This window comes from Notechis scutatus, chromosome Z (assembly GCF_049901735.1).
Source record: "Notechis scutatus isolate UNSWTSFEM ecotype Mainland chromosome Z, rNotScu1.2, whole genome shotgun sequence".
In the NCBI taxonomy this organism is placed as follows: domain Eukaryota; kingdom Metazoa; phylum Chordata; class Lepidosauria; order Squamata; family Elapidae; genus Notechis; species Notechis scutatus.
Genome location: NC_142025.1, coordinates 134,891,971 through 134,911,596, shown reverse-complemented (window position 1 = coordinate 134,911,596; position 19,626 = coordinate 134,891,971). Strand labels below are relative to the sequence as shown.

Genomic DNA, 19,626 nt, shown 5'->3' with positions numbered 1-19,626 from the left:
CATTTGAAGTTATGATGGCACTGAAAAAAAAGACTTGGGACCATTTTTCACACTTATAACCTCAAACTTATAAACTTTCACACTTATAAAGCAGCATCCCCCATAGTCACGGTATCAAAATTCAAAAACTTGGCAACTGACTCATATTTATGACGGTTGCAGTGTCCCAGGATCATATGATCCCCTTTTGCGACCTGACAAGCAAAGTCAATGAGAAAATTAAGTTACTAACCATGTTACCAGTAGTAACTTAAAATGGGTCAAAATTCATTTAACAACTGTCCCACTTAGCAATAGGAATTTTGGCTTCAATTGTCATAAGTCAAGAACTACCTGTACATGGCTACTCAAGAAATAAAAGAAAGCTTTGTTGGGTGTTTTTTTATGAATGTGTACCACGAGTAATGTAATTACATACATGAACAAGGAGTCCTCAACTTATTACATGGGGACCATAATTTCCACTGCTAAACAAGGTGCTAGTTACTCCTTGAATAGCCATGGAACAACCATGGGAAAAGTTTATAAAATCAGGCATGGTCATAAGTCAAGAACTATCTGCACTTTAGTCTGCATTCATGGGGAAGAAGGGAGTGTAAATGGAATAAAATCTGTTTAGGATTGAATCTCATTAGAGTACAGGCGATAAATCGGGGAGGCTTAAAGCTTCTCATGCTGGATCTAGAATGTTCTTCTCATTGCTTACACTCCTTCTAATATGCCTCTTCTGAAAAACTGCCTGCAACAGCACTTGCCTTATCGTCCCTCTTACAACAGAAAAACAAACAGAGTAACAGTTGGAAGGTATCTTGGAGATCTTCTAGTGTCTAGTCCATACCTCTGCCCTCAGACCATTCTGGACAAATAGGTTGTCCAATATCTTAAGTGTTTGAGCATCCACATTTTTTGAAGGCAAGCTCTTCCACTGATTAATTGTTGTGCCAAGAAATTCCTTAGTTCTAGGTTGCTTCTCTCCTTGATTAATTTCCATCCATTGCTTCTTGCCTTGCCTTCAGGTGCTTTGGAAAATAGGTTGAACCTGTCTTTTTTATGGAAATCCCGGAGATATTGGAACACCACTATCATGTCACCCCAGTCCTTCTTTCCATTAAGCCAGACATGCCAAATTCCCGCAACTGTTTTTCATATGTTTTCAGTCTCCAGTTCCCTTGTGTAGTGAAATCATGTTTCTCTGGCTCTTCAGTTTGGCCAAGAGACATCAAGATATTCACTCCCAAACTTCCCACCTCAATTTCTGTTAAAGCAATTTTTTGAGGTAATATGGCGTAGTGGATAAGAAGAAGCTCTGGGTTCAAGTCATTCTTAGCCACTCAGTCTCACTTAAATGGAAAAAATGGCCCATTTAAACACTCTCTTAGCAAAGCTGCCCCACAGGACTGTTGTAAGAATACTCCCAAAACCAAATGCTAGATGCATGCTACCTGCAAACTTCAAAGCAGGATGAACATTTTACATATAAATAAAACTTGACATACTCAAGAGGTTAATTGCTTTGGTCCACAGCTAATTTGGCTGTCCCTTGCTACCTTCAACCATATGTTCAATCCTCTTTGCCCTTCCAGATCTGTCAGTAAAGCAGTATTAATGTCAAATGAAATTCATCAAGATTCAGTTGAGTGCCTGTACATTTATGTGTGCTTGTGCGCATGTACAGTATATGCAGTAGAGATAAATTTCCTTTGTATTGTGGAAGGGAGAGGAAAAGACAGGAAGAAAACGTTTCCAGTCCCTGTCTCTTTCTCTCCCTCCCTCTCTTTTTCTCTTCCTTCCTCCTCCCCCTTTCTTTCCTCCTTCCCTCTTTCTTCCTTCCTCCTCTCCCTCCCTCCCTCCCTCTTTCTTTCTTTCTTTCTTTCTTTCTTTCTTTCTTTCTTTCTTTCTTTCTTTCTTTCTTTTTCTTTCTTTCTTTCTTTCTTTCTTTCTTTCTTTCTTTCTTTCTTTCTTTCTTTCCTCCTGCTTTCTTTCACCCCTCCCTCCTTCCTTCCTTCCTTTTCTTCCTTCTCACTCTAGTGGCAGTGGGTCCATCCAGCTAGATTGTTCAGAGTTTTGCAGTGTAAATTCAGCGCCAGGAAAATAAACACAGATGGCTGGTGCTTCATTTAGTATATTTATAAACATATTAAGTAAATTTTACAAGCCAGTTGTAGATTTCTCCAACATGGAGCAAACTCAAAACAGAAACAGACATCAGTTTCACTTTAGTTCAGCAGGCAGGCAAGCAAGATACACAGCAGAGAGAAGCAGTTTCATTTTAATAGACAGACTCAGAGCTCAATATAGCTTCAGAGCTGCAGAGCTTAATATATAGCTATGCCTAGGCTACTTCTAGTTTCAGTTTCCAAACAGTCCTCATTGGCTGACTTAGTTACTATGCCTATTCATTGGCTGATCTTGTTATCATGCTCTATTCCAGTTCATGAATATACTCTGACACTCCTCCCTTCATAACTGGAATAGACATAAATCCAATTACCTTTAATATTCTTCAGATACCTGTATCTGAAGACTCACATTCACAGTTCCCTCCAAATACCCGAGAATCCCTTTTTATACTTAATCCAACATAATTGTGCTGATCCCCACCTGCATCCTACAGCTTTGCTACCCTGTGGCAAAGTCATAGATGTGAATACTTCATGTTCTCCCATGGATTTCATTTCTTTGTCCATGGCTTCTTTCCACTTTACTTGTTTAATTTTAGGTAATGCCAATACTTCTTAGAAGTTCCTTGGTTCATACCATACATTACACACTTTAACTTCACTAGCAGAATACCTGTCAGGTGGAATCCCCTTGTTCCTTCACTCTGACCTGCATGGCACTGACTGCCATTGTGTGTCAACCCTCTCTCGCTTATCTTGTTCAGCTTCTCCTCCCTAAACACTGACATCATCACTAAGTGAATTACCATCACTAAGTGAATTACCATCACTAAGTGAATTACCATCTCTAAGTGGATCACTGTCACTAAGTGAATCATTCCACAAATTTGCATCAATTCTGTTCCAATTTTACTCTGCAAAGCTTGCAGACCTAGAAAACACTATTCTTTTGCTCCCATTGCTAAAGCGATAACTCTTTGAGCCTGGCTCATAGCCCACAAACCTGAGCTTTCTAGCCTTTGTGTTTTATTCCTAACTTTCTTCTAATTGCTTTTGGAATATGCACCTACGGATTGCTTCCAAACACCTTTAAATGTGCTTGAGATGGTTTTCTCCCATGTAGCACTGCATATGGAGTATCATTAATGGAGGAACTCCACAACCTATTAATTAAATAATTAGCAGTCAATATGGCTTCACCCCAATATGACTTGCTTAGACCAGAATCCTCTAGCAGTGAGTCCTTCATGGTTTGCAAGACTCCATTCCATCTTTCAGCAACACCATTCTCAGCTGCTGTGTAAGGATTTGTGCATCTGTGTAATATTCCTTACTGTGCCAACCACTGTTGAAAACCTGTTGACATAAATTCTGAACCTCTGTCAGTTTGCAGCTGACATACGTGTTGTTTATACCTTCTTTCTACAAAGCTTACCCATTGCTTAAATTTCTATAGCACCTCTGTTTTACTCTTTAGTAAATAGCAGAACCCAAACCTGCTATAGTCATCTACAATGACCAGCACATACTTAGCTCCTCCTAAACTGGCTTGCATTGGGCCCATCAAATCTATATATACCAGCTCTACAGCTCTTGTTGTCTGCCTTGTCCTACTCTTGCTTACTGGGAATGCCTTGGACTTTGATGTTTTGCATACTGCACAATTCAAATATGCCTTACATCCCTTTAAATGCAATCCTTCTGCATACTGGTCCATTTTTTGAACAACTGTAAAGCTGGCATGCCCAAGCTTTCTGTGCAAAAGATGAAAACATGAATCATGTTTTGCAACATTGCCAAATGTTTGTGCACATTGAACTTTTTGTTCCTGTAACTTATAAAGATTATCATGCTTTATGCCCTTTGCACAGACAATTCCATTTTCCTTTATAAGACACTGCCCATTTACAAATGTAGTCTCAAATCCTTGCTTGTCTAAACTAGAGACACTCAGCAAATTATGTTCCATTTCTGGCACACATAAAACATTATTAAACCTTGTTTCTAAATGTGGAATTTGCACAATGTCTCTTCCAATGTCCAATGTCTCTTTAGCCTTCTTGCCATTTGCCAAGGCTGCTGTGTCTCCAGCAGTTGCATCCATCCTGTAAAACAATTTAGCATTATTAATAATCATTTGACTAGCCCAACTGTCTATTAGCCATTGATCTCTGCTGCTAGAGTTGACTTTTGGTATTGCAATTTGTCCATCAACTTGTCTGTCTTGCATACTGCTTCTTCTGTCTTGCAAACTGTTTCTTCCTTGCAAACAGTCTTTCTTTAAGTGAGTCCTTTCACCACAGATAAAGCATTGTCTCTGTTGTTGGGCTTTCTGCTTAGCTGTAATCTGATATCCTCTGCTGCTCTTCTCTTCTCTGGAGACAGCCATTCTATGGAATTTTCCATTCTGCTCCTTGGGTCCCCTTCTTGGGAATTTCTTCTTGTGGCTAATTAAGCTTTAAGGGCTTCTAAATGCAGCTCCTGCTCTGGTTTGCATTCAAACACAGCAGAAATAATGTCCCAAGTTTCATCTAGGCTGTTCAAAACTAGCAACACTTTCTGAGATTCAAAAATCCTATCCCACGTTATTCTAACTCCACAAAGTTTGTATATGAACAAAATGCTGTTCCACTAAATCTTCTGGCTGCAAACGAGCTCTTTATAACTTAATAATTGTACAATGTTGCATGCAGATGCACTCATATGAACAGTCCTGAATTTATCCCAGACTTCCTTTGCAGTCTTTAAATCAGCTACATTGATAAACTGATCATCTTCTAAACTTAAGATAATGTAAGCAAATGCTCTATCATGCAGCTTCTGATCTGCAGCATTCAATGGTGCTTGGGGTAGATTTTCAACAATATTCCAAACCTCTTTAGCTTTTAGGAAAAATTCCATCTTTGCAGCCCAAATAATATAGTTCTTCTGACCCAAATAGGGTAGAGAGCTCTCTTTAATTTTTTCAGCCATCCTGCAAAGCCTTGTTTCTTACTTTTAAAATAGGCAGTCTCTCAGCTTTAATTACAATTCAGTCTTTTTCTGGGCTTCTGGGCCCATAACCTGTTCAGAGTTTTGCTGGGTAAATTCAGTGCCAGAAAAATAAATACAGATGGCTGATGCTTCATTTAATATCTTTATAAACATATTAAATAAATTTTACAAACCAGTTGTAGTTTCTTCAACATGGAGCAAATTCAAACAGAAACAGACATCAGTTTCACTTTAGTTCAGCAGGCAGTCAAGCAAGATACACAGTAGAGGAGAGAAGCAGTTTTATTTCAAGAGACAGACTCAGAGGTCAACATAGCTTCAGAGCTTAATATATAGCCATGCCTAGGCTACTTCTAGTTTCAGTTTCCAGACAGCCCTCATTGTCTGACTTAGTTGCTATCCTATTCCTTGGCTGGCCTTGTTACCATGCTCTATTTCAATTCATGAATATATTCTGACATAGATGGCCAATGTTTCACTAGAATATAGTTCAGCATATCATCAGCCAACTAAATGGCTTATGTGTATAGAAAGAAGTACAACTAATGTTCAACTTACAATCATTCATTTTGGGTCTGTTCAAAGTTACAATGCCACCAAAGAAAGGAAATTATAGGTAGTTTTCGACTTATGACTACAGTTGAGCCCAAAATTTATATTGCCAAGCAGCACAGTTAAGTGAGTTTTGACCCATTTTAGGATCTTTCTTGCCACCATTGTTAAGAGAATCATTGCAATTATTAAATCACTAACACTGTTTTTAAATGAATCTGGCTTCCCCATTGACTTTCTTTGTCAGAGAATTGCAAAAGGTGATCCCATTACCCCGAGACACTGCAATCATTGTAAAAACATGCCAGTTGCCAAGCGCCCGAATTTGGATCATGTTAGTGACGCTGCAACAGTTTTAAATGTGAAAAACAGTCGTATGACATCTTTTCCAGTGCCGTTGTAACTGCAAATGCTCACTGAATGAATGGTTGCAAGTCAACGACTACCTATATGAGAGATCCTCGCACTTATGACTACTGCAGATCCCCATACTCATGTGATCAAAATTCAGATTCTTGGCGACAGGCATGTATTTACAATGATTGCAGCATCCTAGGGCCATGTGATCATCATTTGCAATCTTCCCAGCTGGCTTCTGATAAGCAACATCAATGGTGAAAGTTGGATTCATGTAGTGATCATGTGATTCACGTATCAACTTCAGTCATTTGATTAACAACTGTGGCAAAACAGGTCATAAAATTGGGCATGACTCCCTCAACAATTGCCTGTCAGGTTTCCAAGTGATGAAACTCATTTAAAAAGAAGTGAGCAAAGTCTATCTGCCAAAACAATTTTTTTTTTATTTAGGTAAGCATCAAATTGGCAAAATTGTTGTAATTCCGGATCTGACACAAACCAGAATTACACCACATAATAATGGAAATTAGAAACAGCCCCAGTTGTCAATTTCAGGCTCGATACCACCTTGCTTAGCAACAAAAAATTGTGGTTCCAATTATGGCTGTAATTTCTGGACTTTTATTTATTTAGCTTATGGTGCATGTTAGCCAGGGATCACCAAGGTGGCTGGCTGCCTCTGTGAAAGGAATTGTTTTGTTCCAATTGTGATTGTAATTTCTGGACTACCTGTAGGCAAGTGACCTTGTAAATCTCTCTCTTTCATTACAACCGGTGAACAGAAATTCTTCTACATTGTAGGAGAAACATCTGTGGATCCATTTGAAACTCCTTGAGGTTCTGCTGACTGATCAGAGCTAAAGACCCAGCCTTTAGATTTCAAATCTCCAACTTGTGGAAACTTCCACACTTAACTATGTGCTAAGGAACTTCTAAATTTGGTGACAGTTTTGAAGCAATAGATGGAAAGTAATCAAGGAGAGAATCAACTTAGAACTACAGAGAAATTTCCTGACAATTAAAATAATTAATCAGTGGAATGATACAGTTCTACAGAGGAATTATTAAGTCTATCATCTGCACCTCTATAACTGTCTGGCTTGGTTCTGCAACCCAACAGGAAAGACACAGACTTCAGATAATTAGGACTGCAGAAAAAACAATTACTACCCGCCTGGCTTCAATTGAGGACCTGTATACTGCACAAGTTAAAAAGAGGGCTGTGAAAATATTTACAGACCTCCTCACATCTCAGACATAAACTGTTTCAACTCCTTCCCTCAGAACAACGCTATAGAGCACTGCACACCAGAACAACTAGACACAAGAACAGTTTTTTCCCGAAAGCCATCACTCTGCTAAACAAATAATTCACTCAACACTGTTCAACTATTTACAAAGTGTGCACTACTATTACTGTTAATCTTCTCATCACTCTTTATCACCCATCCCCTCCCACTTGTGATTGTAGGAGTGTAACTTTGTCGCTTGTATCCTTACGATTTATATTGACTGTTTCCTAATATGATTTGATTGCTTATTGTACCCTATGACTATTATTAGGTGTTGTACCTGATGATTCTCGACTCTTGACGAATGTATCTTTTCTTTATTTATACTGAGAGTATTTACACCAAGACAAATTCCTTGTGTGTCCAATCACACTTGGCCAATATTCTATTCTATTCTATTCTATTCTATTCTATTCTATTCTATTCTATTCTATTCTATTCTATTCTATTCTATTCTATTAAGTTGTAGGATCTCCAATACTGGAGGTTTTTAAGAAGAGACCGGACAGCCATTTTTCTGAAATGTTATAGGGTCTCCTGCTTGAGCAGGGGGTTGGACTAGAAGACCTCCAAGGTCCCTTCCAACTCTGTTATTCTGTTATCTCCTTGCTTACAGCTTTACAAAACCTCCAACATGATCATAGTTCTAAAGCTAGATTTGCAAACATCTTAGATAATTCAACTTCATTTCCACATTCTACAAAAATTAGGATGTGATTTATTCCGCAGGTTGTGAGAACAGGGAGCAAAATGAAGCAGATGAAATCCCAGATGTAAGTTCAGGTCTCTGGAATTTCTAGATTTGATCTGGGATCTGGTTTATACCTGATCAGCCAGAACCAGATCATAAGCAGAAAACAGGGGGTTCTATTGTAATTTCAAACTGTTGCTAAACTATTGGGCCTAAATCAAGGACTACGCATATGGAGTTGGAAGGAACAGTGATAATCTAGTTAAGTTCCAAACCATTTTAACCAGAGGTGTCCAATTTCGGCAACTTTAAGACTTGTGGACTTAAACTCCCAGAATTCCCCCAGCCATCCCCTTGATTTAAATCATCCTTGTGAAGTGGCTGTTAGGATCCTTAATAATCCTCCAGAGAGGAAGAGTTCACCAATTCCATATCTCAAATCCTTGCCTTTGCTGTACAAATCTTACCATCAGAAAGGTTTTTTCGGCCTAGTATCTAGGCAGCTGTAACTTTTACCCATTACTTCAGTCTCCCCAATGGCCGTCTCACCTCACTCAGGCCAGGCCCAACAAAAATGAAAAAATGGTACCTTTTTATAAAGTTTAAGATGAAATTCAAACCATACTGCTAACTTTTATTCTTTTTCTATTTAACATTTCTGCCCTTTTCACTCACTCCACCTTTTCCACCGAGAGCTTTAAATCTGGATGCAGCTTCTATATTCTAAAGTCACTTGGTGCTCAGACTGTTTTCTTCAGCTCCGAAGAATTCGTGGAAGCTTATCAGGGGCTCTCTCAGAAGAATGTCAATTTACATTTATAAATTACAGGTTATTGAATGGAGTCCGCCAATTTATTTACAGCACTCTCTGGCTGGCTGGGTGTGTACCTACAGTGGACAATGTGCTCCATTCCTCTCTCTGTGTATTGTATCCAAGTTTCTCTGATGGCCACTAAAGTTACAGGAACTCCTTAATTGCCACCTTATCAGTCCATCATCCGTATTCCAGGATGATTGACACAGAAACCAGGGTGGGGGAGCCGGGAACCAAATTTAAGATCTGCAGCAGCAGCAGCAGCAACAGCAACAGCCAGGCTGGCAGGAGAGACCAACTGAGTTTTGTCTGGTGCTGAGTTGAGTGGAATCCAAAGAAGACAGAAAGCAGGATCGTGACTAGGCGCGAAGGATCCGGAACAAATGGGAGGGAGATAATTTATCTACAAGGAATACTGACTTGTAGCTAAGGTGAGTAAGAAAGAGATGGACAAGAATTTGCTTAGGAGTTATCCTAAGATTTGCACATCGCAGCAAAGGTTACCCTCCAAATTGGGCTGCTATTGTATCAGGGTGTGTGTGTGTGTGTGTGTATGGCTCATAGGTTGAAGATGCTGGACAGCTGACAGCTCAGGTTTGAGACCTGAGCTCTGTGCAATGGGGTGAGCTCCCATTACTTGCCCCAGCTCCTGCCCACCTACCACTTCGAAGCATCTGAATGTGAGTAGATAAATATGTACCACTTCCGTGGGAAGATAACAGTGTTCCTTTGACGTATAGCCATGCTGGCCACTTAATCAGGGTAATTGTCTTCAGATAACGATGGCTCTTCAGCCAAGAAACTGAGAGGAGCACCATGCCCTCGAGTTGAACATGGAAATTTTTACCTTAATATATCCAAGGGGAATGGTTATCGAGGGGTAAAATTAAGTTAATGGTACCCATTCTGCCCTTTAGCTCTTTCTGACAACTTTACAAAAGGTGTGAGGGTGGGAGGATGTGTTTGATCTTGAAGATTTTGTGGCATGCTGGTGTGATCACACTTTTGGTACTTCTCTGCAAATGAAAGGGATGGGGAGGGGGAAATGTGTTTAACTTACTTTTCAGTGCAAAAAACATACCCAGTTCTGGATTTTCGAACCCAAATGCAGCCTTTGTTTGAAATGTCCAGGTCTCCAAATTTTGCGGTGTACTTTGCCAACTGTTAAAAAAAATGTGGATTCAGGAAATGTCTATACAAAATGCATAGTATCATGAAAATAATATACGCGGTTGCATAAATTAGGAAAAACATTTGCCCCAAATACGTACATTAGGCAACATTGCAAGTAAAATATGGTTGTTCGGATGTTGGCTCATTTGAGGATATTTCAAATTGAACATCCCACTGAACTATAAAGTTTTGGGCCAGTTAATCTCTTTCAGAGCAACCTGTTTTATAGGATGGTTATTAGGACAATATAAATAGAGTCATTTGGGGTAGTGGTTAAGGCACTAGGTTAGAAACCGGGAGACTGTGAGTTCTAGTCCTGCCTGAGGCAGAAATCTAACCAGTCACTCTCTTTCAGCCCTAGGAAGGAGGCAATGTCATACCATTTCTGAAAACCTTGCTAAAAAAAAAAACCTGCAGGCACTTATTCAGGCAGCTGCCAGGAGTAAAAAAACTGTCTTGAAGGTACAATCAATCACTCAATCAATCAATAATAAAATAAAAGATATATAAATAAGGAAGGCATCTTTTAAACCAGCTTGATCTATTTGTAACATCATGAAATACTGAAACTGACAGATCCTCTAATATCAAGTAGATGATACCCATTCTAATACCCACTAGATCCTCTTGGATTTTGTTGTTTCTATGATAGTACAATGAGAGTTAATGTGATCAGTTGTTGAACTGGGCTCATCATTCTGATGCCAGCATTGTGTTTACTTTCTGTACTACAAACTCTATATTTTTGATGATGGCACTGCAAATGAGAATATATTTTTTTCTGCAGAAGTCAGCTCACTTTTCCCTTTTCCCTTGGGTTTCAGCGGATGTTCTATGTTGCTTAATTTTACCCTTACATAATTATCTGCCAGTATCATGGAAGGAGTAAACATTTTAATTTTTAACCCCTTAAGACACAATTTTTAAAGGTTTTTTGCAATAGTGGTTTGCAGTTCTGATAGTTGCTTTTATTATTTATACGTGTTAGCTATTTGTGCAGAGAGTATTTAGGCATTGCAGGCAATTACAGTATTTCAAATATAGCAATTGCATGATGAAAATACAAATATAGGTTTCTTTTTTTTTTCAACGTCAGTCTGAGAATACTTTAAAAAAATCCTTAAACTGAATTACTACTGCTTACAAAAAATCAAATATGCAGCTGTCCATCAGTGCATCAACTTGCCTCAAAAATATTACTTTACTGACTCGGTCTGTAATATAGCTATCAAGGACTTCCTTTTATTTGCTTTATTTTTTCAGATGAACGCCCTACACAATTAGGTTGCTAATTAACTAGAAGTAAAAATAAACAGGCAATCTTGAACATTCACCTCAGACAACAGTGGAAAGTGCAGAATTAAGCTAAATCCTCTGAGAAGGATTTGCAAAATCTAAATTTAATATCTGCTAATGGCTGTCACTGTGATTGTTCCGAATCCAGAACTTTTAAATTTTTTGACTATTCCTCTTTATTTCCAGCATCCTTTTTGTTGGGGCAGTTATGAATTCAGTCTTTTGTCTTTTAAAAGCATTGTTTTCCGTTTGCAACCATGAATTTCTGTTCACAGGCCAGGTGAGGCTTTAAAAAAAATAATCCCTGGCCTGTTGTCAACTTTCTTCCATAACTTCATCTATCTTCCTGGCTTTTCTTTTAAAACAAAACCTCCACAGTTTCCCTTGGGAAGGAATGGATCCCACACCAGGTTGCAATCTCAGCTGAAAAGATTATTGAATAATGTCATCTTGAGCTCCTCTCTGGCAGAAAAAAGCAATTTTCTGTCCTGTCTCCTCCTCCCATCTCCCAAATCCCTTCTGATGATAATTTATCTCTCGTCCATTGCTGAATAAACTTATTACATGTATCCACTCAGCTTGTCCAAACATTTTGATGGTTAGCTAGACAGACCAAAGGCAGACATATATCCTGCGTGTGTGGAAACATTTTCAATACACAGTCTCCAGCTTGGAAAAACAAATGCGACCCACACAAATAAAATCTGGAAATACAATAAGCGGGGGTGTTGAAAATGCTTCCAGCCTCCTTTACAACGCCACGCTTGATTCTTCTCGTGCTTAATGGGGGGAAAAGTTTTGATTTGCCTGAGCTAAGTATGCCTTATATGTTATTCTCTAGAAATATTGAACCACTGTGGTACTCTTCTGCCTGGGGATGCCTGAAGTTGTAGTTTAGGTATCAGTTTGAGGAAAGCTTCTTGGAGTCGATATCTTTAAACTTGCTTCTGAAAGATTAAAATTGCACAATGTATGTCAGATCCTTTCATGGATCGCATTGTAGAAACGGGCCTCCAATAAATAGTCTTACGAATTTCCTATCTTTCTTTTCCTGACCTAAAGCGAATAGCTTAAAATCCATCAGCATATTACACTCTGTCTAGTTCAGTATTTTCTAATCACGGCAACTTCAAAACATGTGGACTTCTACTCCCAGGATTCCCTAGCTGAGGAATGCTGGGAGTTGAAGTCTACACATCTCAAAGTTGTCAGGGTTGAAAAATGCTGATTTAGAAGGTCTTTGAGCTTTATGTTTTATGGAGTCAGCCAAGCTACGAAATAATGCCAGTCTGCATTAGTGCTATATCACTCTTAACGATGGCTGAAGTGGTGCTATAAATCGCTAGTGTGGAACACTTTTGGCAGTAAAAATAAAAAGACAGTCGTAAAAGGCCTATGGCTGATCTGTCTTCCAACATTTGGGTATAATAAGGAATCCAAAGGTTCTCAAGAGTGTATGCAGGAGGGGTGCTGGTGTCCAAAAAAAGAAGAGCCATGGAAAAGTAGAACCCTGGGTGCCATTTTGACTTTTTTTGAACCCCCCCCCCCCCATGACAGAGGCCTCTGAATGCCATCAGGGAAAACATTAAAAGGGGCAAGCCTCACTTTTTCTCTTTTTTCTTTTACAGTTTCAAGATCCACCCGTTAGAGCCATCCACTACTGACAGAATTGTTTCAAAAGAGTGCCTCTGAGCATATAAGCTGGGTTTGTGGTCCTCTCTTATCTATAACGATTGTTGATGGCCCTGAGTTTTATTGCACCTGCCTGACACATTTGTCCTTAGCAATGTTTTGTGAGCTGAGCGGCTATATCTATACGATGAATATAAATAGAAACATGGATGGATGGATGGATGGAAAATAAAGAAACCAATTTACTGTTTCGGACTCTAAGAATTTGATTCTGCTCTCGTAACTGATAGCAGCTAAGAGATCAATCAATCAATCAGAATAGAGCTCGAAGGGAGCTTGGAGGTCTTCTAGTCCAGCCCCCTTCTCAAACAGGAGAATAAACTTATTACATGTATCCTATACTATTTCAGTTAGGTGGCTGTTTAGTCTTTTCTTAAAAACATCTAGTGATAAAGCACCTACAACTTCTGAAGGCAAGCTGTTCCACTGGTTAATTAATTATCTCACTGTTATGAAGTTTCATCTTAATTCCAGATGAAACATAATTCCAGATAAAACACAGGAAGCAATTCTGAATCCAGTCAAACCATTATACTCTATCTTATTCACAATCTGTCATTTTCAGTGCCTGCCATGTTATCAGGGGGCAACTCTTCCCAATTCTTCTGGAGAGGAGAAGGGCAAGCACAAATATTTCTTCCACCTTCAGCCTAATTCCAAGCCTATTTTCCAACTTCTCAGTCTTGCCAACTTTGGAGAGTAGTTTTTCCCCCTTCAACCCTCCTTATAGGTAGTCCTCAACTTACAACCAGGGGTGGGATTCTACCAGTTCGCACCTATTCGCTAGAACCGGTTGTTAACATTCTAAGCAGTTCGGAGAACCAGTTGGTAGAAGAAATTACTGGCCTAATCCTGTAAGGAAGGCAGGAAGGAAACATTCTGGTGTTGCTTACAGAAACTGCCTCTCCATTAACCCTTATTACATTCTTGGCAGGACTAGACTTCCTGTCTCAGGAACTTCTCTGGAGTTTCCCCCCCCCCTCCTTTGCTGATACTTTGCTTGTGTGGAGTGATCATTCAAAGTTACAATGGCACTGCAAAAAGAGACTTATGACCATTTTTCACACTTACGACTGTTGCAGCATCCCCACAGTCATGAGAGGCCAGGTGAGGAGATGCGTGAATGATATTGAGTTGCCCACACCCAGCCAATAACATGACCATCAAGCCATATCCACTCAGTCACATGACCACCAAGCCACGCCCACCACCTAAGCCACACCCACAGAACCAGTTGTTAAAAATTTTGAATCTCACCCCTGCTTACAACCGTTCATTTAGTGACTGTTCGAAGTTGCAGTGGTACTGAAAAGAGTGGCTTATGACACGTCCTTGTGACCATTGCAGCATCTCTATAATCATGTGACCCAAATTCGGGTGATTTGTATTTACTATGGGTGCAGGATCCCAGGATTATGTGATCGCCACTTTCTGCCCAGCTGGCTTCTGACAAGCAAAGTCAATGTGGGAAGCTTAACAATTGTGTGATCCATTTAACTATCATGTCAAGAAAGGTAATAAAAGTGGGTGTTATTCATTTAACAACCACCTTACTTGGCAACAGAAACTCTAGTTCCAACTGTCGCTATTATTCAAGGACCATCTGTATTTCAGTTTCCTGGTTAAAAATAAAAGAAATCTGGCCTCCTCTCTCAAATCAAATCTTTATTACTGTGTTAGATCAGCCTAAATCCTCTCTTCTGTTTTCCTCCACAGATTTGTAACTACTATGGCCCTGCCATCCACATTGCCTTACGACCGTGTAACGGTGAACATGGAACGGGAAGAAGTTTCTCTGGAGCGCACCAAATCCCAGCTGGATCCCCGCCTCATAAGCACCACCACCGGCAGCGTAGAAGACTCTTGGCACAACTGCCTGCTTCCTTTTGAGGTGCTGGCCAGCATCATTGGCCTAGTGACTACGAGTGTCGCTTGTGCCGGTAGTTTCTCTGACACCACCCTGACTGTTATAGGCGGAGTCCTGCTGGCTGTTGGGCTTCTCGGAGTGACCATAGGCTGCATCTGGCAGCAGTACAAGAGGAGGAAGCGCTGTGGCAGCTGGACCATCCTCACGGGTGAAACGGAAGCCAAAAAGCCAGTTATCTGAAGATCCAGAACCAAATCCAGAACCAGACTCAAGGTGTCTTAACCTAGGATAAAATCTCATTTGGCCTCGTTGGGCCAAGCTTATTTCGAACTAATTTGACTACTTTCAGAATTGGTCCCACCATTCTCGTTTTCTTTTAGATCAGTGGTGAGATTCAAAAAATTTTACTACCAGTTCTGCAGGCGTGGCTTGGTGGGCAAGGCCATGTGACTGGGTGGGTGTGGCTTTTTTTTTTTTTGGCTTTTTTGCCGCCCCCACCCATTTTTGGGAGCTTCCTAGCCTCAGAGAAGCTTCTGGGGGCGCGTTTTTGCTCCCCTAAGGCTCCTCTGGGCCTCTGGGAGGCAAAAAATGGAGGGGGGGTGAGCTCCTCCCTCCATTTTTTGCCTTCCTGGGCCTCAGCAAGGGGAATCCGGCACAGCTGATCTATGCACAGCTGATTGTCGGGAGGGGAAAAAAAAAGAAATACCTTAGGTCAGGCGGGCGGGTAAGCGAGCATCAGGCAGGAGGGCGACTGGATCGGGGGCGTGGCCAGCCAGAACTTACTACCGGTTCAGCGACCCATGCCAAATTCTTGCTACCGTTTCGCCCGATCCAGTGTGAACTGGCTGAATACCACCACTGTTTTAGATTAAACAAAAGCAACAATAAAATCAAAGAAGAAGGAACCAAAAGGCATACAAGAAAAAAAAGGGGGGGAACTTGAAATGAACATATTCAAAATAAACATAAAAGGATTCTAGTATCACATGCCCAAAGACTGAAAAGATAAGAGGCCTTCCACTCTGGAACCTACTTTATAAAAACAACTTTTTAGCACCAAATGAAATACAGGTAGTCCTTGTTTAGAGACGGCCTTGTTTGCAGTTATGATGGCGATGAGAAAGTAATTTTGCCATCCTCTCATTTACAAGACTCTTTTGCAGGTCTATAAAGCAAAGAAAAGTAGAAGTTCTTAAGCACAGTCGAAGTTTCACTTAGCGACCGCTTTGCTAAACACCAAATTGTGCTTGCTAAATGAGGACTGCATATATGTTTTTCTTTTGCCATTGTATCAAAAAAGAATTACATATTTGTGCATATTTTGTCAAGGTCCTTTTGGGGTAGTTTCTGTTTCAAATCACTGCAAATATGCATTTATGCGTCTTGTGCTCACACATGCATGTGTATCATTCTCAGTAACCTGTCCCTTCCTCCTTTTCCATTGCAGTGATGGAGATCTAATTTTCCCAAAAAAGGGAGGTGATTGGATAAACTTCACATTCCTGGATAAAAATTTAAGGATTGTTTATGATTATTAAAGATGTTCCTTTGGGGAAAAGAATCTCTACTTTTATTTGCAGATGATGCTGAGTTGTTGGTCAAAAACTCAAAAGATTCGCAACAAATGTTAGATAGACTGCAGAGTGAAACAAAGAATGTGGCTCTAGCAATTAGTGAATTGAAGATCAAGGTATTGTATTTGATTGGGCAAATGGAATGAGTGATTGCAAGTTGTATAGAAATGGTGAAAAACTAGAGCAATGTTTCTTAACCTTGACAAATTTAAACTGTGTGACTTCAACTCCCAGAATTCCCCAGCAAAAAAAGAATGAATAGTTTGCAGGAAAGAGAAAGATGGAGAATGTGATGGTTGGTTGGAGTTGATAAGATCCTCAAAAAGAGAAAGATGACAATTTTAAAAACAAAAGGCAAAGTATGAAGAAGTGCACAGACACTATTTTCATGATGGTTATGGGAAAATATATAGCTAGTCCTCGACTTACAACTATCTGTGTATCCCCATGGTTACCTGATCAAAATTTGGATGCTAGGCAACTAGTATATATTTATGATGGTTGCAGTGTCCTGGGGTCATGAAATCAACATTTGCGATATTCTCACAAACAAAATTAATGAGGAAGCCAGATTCACTTAATAACCATGTTCCTAATAACTGCAGTGTTTCACTTCACAACTGTGGCAGGAAAGGATGTAAAATGGGACAAAATTCGCTTAACATTTTGTCTTCCTAACGACATAAATTTGGGGTTCAATTGTGGTCATAATTCGAGGACTATCTCTAGCAAAAGGAATTGGTGCAATCTAGCTTCAACTGTCTCCTCTCCTCCCTCCTCCCTTTCCCCTCCCTCCCCTCTTTTTAACTGCATCGCTTTATGTTTTCTTGCATGAGGGCGGTTTGTACAGGCTGAACCAAGCCAGTGCATCATTGCTCCCACCAATCACTTGTCAATCCGAAGTAGCACCATCCAGGCATAATGGGGCTGAGCCCTGTGGCTGGTGCTTTGCAAAGTAGACCTTAGGGCTAAAAATTGGCCCGCACATTCCAGTGAGGGCAAGATCCCAAGAGGAAAGGAAATTCCCCCCCTCCCTCCCAATCCTGGGCTACACAGATAGCCTTGCATAAACTCCTTTGGGGCTGGCGCAATCTCTGCCATCTTGGTGCCCTTTTATAAACAGCCGGAGCTTATCACTCCCTTTATAGAGTCTCTCCCAGGTCAGCGCATTGTTCCGAGAGCACGGCCCCATTTCCTGCTGATGAATGACACGCTCTCCAGGCTGGCGGGGTCTCTGCCTAGAAGCTGTTCAGAGCAGAAGGAAAATCAGAAACACAAACATCCACCCACATTTTTCCTTACTGCCCCTTCCACCCTGGCAGGCTAGCCCAAGGTTCATTCGGTCACTGCATTGTATTAATTGTCCAGCTACGTTCCCAGACTGTAGGTAGCTTCTTTCAGCTTTTGCAGGTGCACCAACATTTATGGATGGTAAATAAAACCATCCATAGGAGGAGCAGGAAGAAATTTTAATTCAATTTTAACTCTTTCTGCTGGGAAAACTCACGTTTCTGCTGCTTAGTTGGTGGTTTGCCTGCACTATAATAACTTCCTAGAATGACACAAAGGGCCATAACCTATTTTCCTAGCCTGGTGCTTTTTAGCTAGACTGGCCTGCACACCTCCAAGCAGCTTAATTTCCATATAATATGCTTCTTTTGCATAATTATGATATAGCTAAAGTTGTTTTCAAAGGAACACTTTATTCTTAAGAAAGGATTCTAGAAGAAAAGCAAGGTTCTGTAAAATCAGTGGTTGCACGATTATAGCATATAGAAATGCAGTGATCTCAGGGAACTCATCCTCATCTGAGAAGAGGAAGTCTTCAAATTAACTTTACAGGATTGTTGAAAAGATCATTGTTGGGTAATGCAGTGGGAAATACTTTAAAACATTGCATTAAAGATGAAAATCTCCCCTGGGTCATAGCTCAATTCCCGGTGGATGGACACATCAATATACAGGTAGTCCTTGACTTACAACAGTTCATTTAGTGACCATTCAAAGTTACAACAGAACCGACAAAAGTGACTTATGACCATTTTTCACAGTTACAACCTTTGTAAGCATCCCCATGATCATGTGATCAAAATTCAGATGCTTGACAACTAATTCATGCTTTATGACCATTGCTGTGTTCCGGGATAATAGGATCACCTCTTGCAACTTTTCGACAAGCAAAGTCAATGGGGAAGCCAGATTCACTTAACAACCAGGTTACTAATTTATCAACCGCAGTGATTCACTCAACAACTGTGGCAAGAAAGATCGTAAAATGGGGCAAAACTCGCTTAACGATTATCTCACTTAACAACAGAAATTTTGAGCTCAACTGTGATCGTAAGTTGAGGACTACCTGTATAGGTAGTCCTTGACTTACAACCATAATTGGGGGTAGAATTTCCATCGCTAAGCAGGCAGTTGTTAAGTAAGTTGTGCCTGAATGTGGGCTTCCCCCATTGACTTTGCTTGTTGAAAGCAGGCTAGGAAGATTGTTAAGCCTGGATTCCCCAACGGGTGTTAAGGAAAACAAACTAAACAGAACGTGCAGCGAAGTCAGATAGGAAGACAGGTAAATGTGTGAGATAAGTTTTCTAGTTAACACGCAGTAAAAATACAGATACGCTTGTACTATCAAAAATATAGTTTATTCCATTTAAGAATTATAGCATAGTCAAACAAATGGTCCATTAGTCATATATCAATTTCAGTCAAGTCTTGTCGGGGATACTCTATTTGCAAAATCCGTGTTGAGTAGCCAATGTCAGTTCACTTACAATAAATCAGTCCAATCTTTATCTTCTCTCCGTTGAGAAAATAAACACTCCTTTATCTCTCCCCGTTCCAGCAAGAACGCAGTCATCAATCCATTCAGTAATTAGGGATCAGTAAGCCAGAGAGAGTGAGCTACAATTGCCTCGCTTCTTATATAGTGCTTTTACAACCACACCCTTAATTACATTCTTGCTGTTAAAGTTACACACACTTTAACTAACAAACCATGATACCATATTTATTATTTTTACCCAAACCAGTTAGGGTAAACAATGTTATCCCTAACAAAGATCACAGATCTTCATGATTTATCACATGTGATCATGTGATCGCATGATCCCAGGACTTTGCAACTGTCCTAAATAGATGCCAGTTGCCAAGTGCCAGGATTTATATCATATGACATGGAGATGCTGGAACAGTTAT

At 40.1% G+C, this 19,626-nt stretch overlaps 1 long non-coding RNA gene across 1 annotated transcript; it reads left to right on the top strand.

The window, feature by feature from the left end:
• Nucleotides 1-8,895: 8,895 nt before the first annotated feature.
• Nucleotides 8,896-15,493, top strand: LOC148129313 (uncharacterized). The gene is made up of 4 exons (XR_015745666.1): nt 8,896-9,254; nt 10,352-10,458; nt 12,921-12,997; nt 14,701-15,493. It is a non-coding gene; the product is annotated as an uncharacterized LOC148129313 (long non-coding RNA).
• The last annotated feature ends 4,133 nt before the right edge of the window (nt 15,494-19,626 follow it).